Source organism: Natator depressus, chromosome 1 (assembly GCF_965152275.1).
Source record: "Natator depressus isolate rNatDep1 chromosome 1, rNatDep2.hap1, whole genome shotgun sequence".
Lineage (NCBI taxonomy): Eukaryota > Metazoa > Chordata > Testudines > Cheloniidae > Natator > Natator depressus.
In genome coordinates this window covers 232297484-232304395 of record NC_134234.1, presented here as the reverse complement: position 1 = coordinate 232304395, position 6912 = coordinate 232297484, and positions in this window count along the sequence as shown.

Below are 6912 nucleotides of genomic sequence, written 5' to 3'. Positions count from 1 at the left end.
GCTTTAAATTATTCATACTAACTTTCCAAATTTTTCTTCCTGAGGACTGGTTTGAAAAGGGAGTTCAGCATCTCAGCCATTTTTGAGTCATCGCTAATTTCATCCTGTAGACATGAATTAATAGACTTATTTTAGCTCTAGAAATTTGTTTCCCCGATGTAGCTGTAAATACCTTCCTACACTCCATGATCCTAAAAGTTAACATGAGCTTGTTTTTATTTTAGCCCTCTCTTTTCTTTTCCCTGTAAGCAATAAATGACTCTGATGGTGAAATTCTCTCTTCATTGAAGTCAATAGGAGTTTGGTCTCCCTATTTCCAGTATTTGTCTTCTTTTCTCCTCAGATCTTTGAGCAAAAATGTGATGCCATATATCCTCAGTGGCAAATGAATGAAAACTGAGTGAGTAGCTCAGCAGTTGGACCCTAGTTGCAGGATTGCAGTCACAATGATTTGGAGGAGAAACTGGAAAGTGAATTAATGAAAATTTCTGTTAAGACTAGGTTACTAAAAACTGTAGCGGATCATGGGAAACCCTAAATTTCACATTGGGAGATTGACAAGCATGAGTCCCGAGTAGATTTAACTTGGATACATTTTTAAATTGTAAACTCCTTAGGGTAAGTACAATTTTTATTTGTTTGCCTTGTACAGCTCTAAGCATGTCATTGATTCACAATACACAAATAATATCCTTAAAGTTAGGGTGCCCAAGGGCCCCATTTTTAAAGGGACAGTTCTGTATTTAAGACCACCTACAGGTGTCCCGACTTTTTCTTAAAAACGGGCAAATTGTCCAGTATTTTCTGTCTCATCAGTACAGGCAGGTCCTCCTGCTGGCCAGATCCCTTCTTGCCAGCCGCCCACCCACCAGCAGTGAGTGGGGGGTGTCCAGTGGCCGACAATGGGGGTGGGTGTGCAAGGCTGGTGGTGCGGTGAAGATGCAGTGCGTGGGGCCGGCCGGTCTCCCTGCTGGTCGGTCAGTGCAGTCCCCACTGTGTGCCAGCTCTCGGCCATCAGGGTCCCCCCCTCCCCCCGTCCAGTTTCCAGCTGGCACTGGCTGCGTGTTGTGAGCTGTGGTGGTTGATGAGTGCAGGAAGGTGCCAGGTGGCGGCCAGCTGTGTGTCACCTCTGCTGCCCACCTATCGACCCTTTATGTGCTTCCCCTCTGGCTGGCTTCTCCCAGCTTTGCCCCTTCACATACACACCCAGCCCTGCTGCTCCTTCATATCAACCCCGGCTGGGTGCAGCTCACTCCCAGTCCTGTGCGGAGACCCAGCCCCTGGTCGGAGCGCTCAGCTCACCAGCAGCCTGACCGGCAGACTCCTTCCCTCCCCCACTGCCTCTGGCTGGGCTGGCACCCGGGGAAAGACCCTCTGGCCCCAGGGCACTGGCCAGGAGGAGCCAAGCCCTACATTTCCCAAAGCCCTGCACAGCACTTGCATGGGGACGCCTCTCCACCCCTCAGCGAAGCTCTGGAGTGGCTGGAGGGGGAGTGATCTCCAGCCTGTTCATGCCCCAAACCTACAGGCTCCACAGCAGCCCCTGGGGCAGGGGCTTTGCACCCTATTCTCCCTTTCCCCCCTGCCCCGCCCTGGGTCCTGCCCTCTGGGAGCGCGGGGCTGCTCCGTCTCCTAGGCACCCTCCTCTGCTGAGCCACCTCTCTGGCCAGCTTTGCTGAAGCCCCTTCAGTCAGGTTCCCTGGGCCTTGGTGAACAATGCATCCTTAGGGCTTAACCCCTTTCTGCCTGCACTGGAGCCGGGGGATAGGAGGTGGCTGGGTTATGTCGGTGGCCAGTGGCAGCCTGGAGGTGTTAGCTGCCTTTCGACACTGTGCGGGTCGGGAGGGGCAAGCTGCTTCCAGCCACATGGGGGTAATGGTGATGTTGAGGGGGAAGAGATGAGCTCTGCAAGGCCAGGTCATCCCTTTCCCCGCTCCTCTTTCCCTGCGGCTAGAACAAACTATGGCCCGGATCTGGCCCCTCAGGGCTTTGGATCCGGCCCGCGGGATTGCCACCCCTGTGGAGCCGTGGGCCCTGCGCAGCTGCCGGAAATGGCCGGTACCATGTCCCTGCAGCCCCTGGAGGGGGGGTGGTGGTGGTGGTAGAGGGCTCCGTGCACTGCTGTTGCCTGTGGGTACCTCCTCCTGAGCTCCATAGCAGCACGGCACCACTGCCACCCCAGAGCCGCTCCAGGTAAGCAGCGCTGGGCCGGAGCCCGCACCCCGAACCTCTCCTGCACCCCAACCCCAACCTCCCTACCCTGAGCCCCCTGCCTCAGCCCCACACCGCTCCTGCACCCCAACCCCCTGCCTTGATCCCCCTCCTGCACCCTGAACCCCTGCCCTGAGCCCCCTGCCACACCCCACACCCCTCCTGCTCTCCAACCCCAGCGCCTGAGCCCCCTTCCCGCACTCCGCATCCCAACCCCATGCCCCAGACCTACATGCATGGCCCTGCATGTAATTTCCCCACCCAGATGTGGCCCTTGGGCCAAGAAGTTTGCCCACCCCTGGGGTAGAAGCAGCTCCCATCCCTTGCCCCCCACACCGTGCCGACAGGCTGCTGCTGGCCACATACTGGTGTGAACCCTGGCAGAAATCTGGGGAAGGGAGCATATGAGCCCCCATGTGTTGCCTCAGGAAGATGCGGTGCCAGGTACCAGGAGAGGTGGGTCCATCCTGGGGGCCCAGCCAGGAATGGAGGGTGGAGAGCGCCAGGCCGGGTGTGTGTGTGTGGCAGGGGTCAGGTCAGTTGGTCACCCCCCATGTGTGAGAGGTATATGGGAGTGTGTGTGTGTCATCCCTCTCCATGGGGGGAGTTAGGGTATGTGTGTGTCACCCCTCCCCGTGTGAACCCTAAAGCCTTAAAGATAAGAAGGTGAATAAAAAGAATCCAACTGAGCAGTATTTCTTTTTAACAGGGGCTCAGTCAGCTTGATGTTAATTTGAATGTTTGTACAATTGTTTGTCATTGAACTCACTTGAATACGAGTAATTTTACCAGGTGTCCCATATTCAGCATAGGGAAATATAGTCACTCTATTCAAAGTACTTCTGGTCCTCCATGGTGGCATGTCAGTTTTGGATGGGGTAAGGGTGACCTCTCAACTCTGTGTTAGATTGTCACTGTTATGTAGTTTTCAGTTCTTTGTTTGCCAGGCTTCTTTAACGAGGTCAAACAAATCTATGCAATTTTCCACAGAGGAGCAGGCTTCTCCAGACTTGTTACCTGTCTAGGGATTTGCATTAATTACCTCCTAATTATTTTAGTTCCTGCAGGAAACTCCCCCATGGAGCCAAAATACAATCCCTAGTCCATAAAGCTATATAGTCAACATTTATAATGTTGATAAAACAGTCTTTGAATATTCCATGTGTCCATAATATCTCTTACAGGATTTTCAAAAGCACTTAAGAGATTTAGGAGCACAAGTCCCAGAGCTTTTTGATATATTTGCTCCTAACTACATTTAAATAGTTTTTAAAATCCCAACCAATTTGTCTAACTGACAGACTTGCAACAGTTCCCAAATCTGAGAGTGCTAAGTAAAGCTGGGTGAAGTGTTTTGGAGGAATAGTTTATATGTTGAAAAATGCAGTTTTTGAGTCAACTGACACCAAATTGAAGTTAAATTTGGCAAATAGTTTCTTCAGGGACAAAAAGAAAAGTAAAAAAATCAAAAAAGTTTTGACATTTTCAAAATGAAATATTTTAACTTTTCATTTTGAAATGAGGTTTCATTTAAAAATTTAGCTAAATATATTGTGACAGTCTTACCCCATGTTCACCAATTTTACAAGACTATGCTGAATTTTGTACAAAGCATACTGTGTAAGGTATCATTTGAAAACTCATGATTTGCTGATCATTATTGTCCTGGTAAAATATGTGTGGCAACATTGTACATGAAGTTATGAGATTCCACTGTATAATATTATCAAGTCATGTGCTGGAGGGCTGTCACAAACAAGTTCCCCAGAGACAAAAGGCTAACCAATGCCTCAGCCAGGTGTCAATGAGATCAAATGGAACATCACCAGATTAAGTGGCCACTCTTCATCATGAGATAGGGTGTGGGCAAAAAAATCTAAATTTTGACAAAGGAACAGCTTGAGGTTTCAGTCCATGCAGACTTTTTGTCTCCTGAACCTCAGTTGGAGATGATTCTTGTGCAAGAGAAAGGACATAAGAGGAGAGAGCAGATGCCCAAAATCATGTCTCCCTTGCTTTCTACCTACGGCATCATCAACCCCTGAAGAACAAAGGAAGCAGCACTGGCCTGGGGGAGAGACCCTGACTGAAAGAAGTTCAGGCAGTAAGATTGCTGAAACATGTGGTGAGAGTGATCTTTGCTTTGTATTTTCTTAGCTTGTTAAGTTAAGTGCATCACTTTTATTTCCTTTTAACCAATTCTGACCTGTATACCTCATTACTTGTCACTTAAAATCTATCTTCTGTAGTTAATAAATTTGTTTTCATGTTTTATCTAAATCAGTGTTTCTCAACCTTTCCAGACTACTATACCCATTTCAGGAGTCTGATCTGCCTTGCGTACCACCTCACTTAAAAACTACTTGCTTACAAAATCAGACATAAGTGTCACAGCACACTATGACTGAAAAATTGCTTATTTCCTCATTTTTACCATATAATTATAAAATAAACCAATTGGAATATAAATATTATACTTACATTTCAGAGTATATTAAATAGAGCAGTATAAACAAATCCTTGGCTGTATGAAATTTTAGTTTGTACTGACTTTGCTAGTGCTTTTTTATGTAGCCTGTTATAAAATATGCAAATATCTGGATGAGTTGATGTATCCCCTGGTTGAGAACCACTGATCTTAACCAATGTATTTGTATTGAAGTGTTTGGGAAACTCCATTTGGGATAACAAAGTTTGTGCATATCATTTGAAAATGAGGTAGGATCAGAGGCTAAAATAGGGAAAGAACAAGTTACAAATTTATTAGACAAGTTAGATGTCTTAAAGTCACCAGGGCTTGATGAGATACATCCTAGAATACTCAAGGAGCTGCCTGAGGAGGATCTGAGACATTAATTCAAAAAATCATGGAAGGCGGGAGAGACTCCAGAGGACTTGAAAAGGGCAAATATAGTGCCCATTTATAAAAAGGGAAATAAGGACAACCCGGAGAATTACAGACCAGTCAGTTTAACTTTGGTACCTGTAGCCAGACAGCCAGCCCCCCCCCTCTCAGACCAGCATTGCGGAAGCCAGAACAGGGCACTTAACAAATTCCAGCACAGCCTTTGAAGCTGAGAGAAGCACAGGTATGCTGCTACAATGTACCTCTGGGAACATATACAACGATTGGGCTCACAGCAGGCAGAGGCGCTGTGACAGACATGGCTCTTAGCCCCTACTAAACAGCGTGATGCACACACACCAACATCCTAGGTGGGAAAATATTTACCCTAATAAAAGGAATGTCCAGTAGTTGACACTTATTGTTTCTCTCCCTTGCAAGTGTAAACTACTCTTGCGAGAGCTGGCGTCACCCAGATAGACCAGCCCCAATTTGGCACAAGAAAGGAGAAAGAGAATAAAGGAGTACAGAGGTATAAGTAGGGGACCTACAGCACCATGATTTTTGAATGCTTTTCACTATCTATCTGCTGGTCAGATAAGTGACAGCCTCCCAAGGCTTCTGCAGCTAAGAGGGTCCCTAAGCCTTGTCCCTTATTCGTCTTTCCACGGAATTGAGTGACCGATCCTGGCTTGGCACCGCTGGAATCGAGAGATGCAAGGAGGGTAAGAAGCACCCACACCTGATCTCCTATCTTTAGTGTACACATATTTTGAAATAGAGCTCTATACTTTGTTTTCTTTCTTTGGGATTGTAGCTTCAGTTTTTGTAACTTGTTTGTGTGTGTAACATCTCTACACTTAAATAAGTAGGCACTAGCAATTTTGTAACCACATGATTAGAATCTAGTTTAATAAATTTTGGTAACCATTTGTGCATAAGCCTGACTTGTTTCTCTGGTTTACTGTAAAGCAGCCAACACAATTAAAGAACCTCAGCCGTTTTGGCTATAAAGCCTGGCCATTAGGTGAGAGTATTAAGAGCCTAGCGTTGAGTTGTGCCGCCTCCATGGGGCAAACTCTTGGGGCACCTGTCAGTCAATCCTGACTGCCCGCTGCGAAGGAGCTCTGAGCTCTAGCAGTTAAAGTCACGGGTGTGGAGAGGCTCTTAGTGCTGCCATTGGGGCACCTGTCAGTCAGTGTTGACTGCCCGCTGCGAAGGAGCTCTGAGCTCTAGCAGTTAAAGTCACGGGTGGTTAGGACCTTGGGGCATCCGTCAGCCTAGCCCGGGCTGCCCGCCGCGAAGGGACAGTGCGTCCTAGCGGTTAAAGTTACGGATGGTATAAAATGGGCATAGCTGGCACCTCACCAAACATCCCTGGCCATCGGCTAACAGTACCCTGAAAGATAATGGAACAAATAAGTAAGCAATCAATTTGCAAATAGCTAGAAGATAATAAGTGATAAGTAACAGTCAGAATAGATTTGTCAAGAACAAAGCATGTCAAACCAACTTCAAAGCTTTCTTTGACTGGGTGACAAGCCTTGTGGATGCAGGGAGGAGGTAGATGTGATATATCTTGACTTTAGTAAGGCTTTTGATATTGTCTCGCAGGACCTTCTCATAAACAAACTAGGGACATAGAACCTTACATGGAGCTACTATAAGGTGGGTGCATAACTGATTGGAGAACCATTCCCAGAGAGTACTTATCAGTGGTTCACATTCAAGCTGGAAGGGCATATGAAGTGGAGTCCCACAGAGATCAGTTCTAGGTCTGATTCTGTTCAATATCTTCATCAATGATTTAGATAATGGCATAGAGAGTACACTTATAAAGTTTGCAGATGATATCA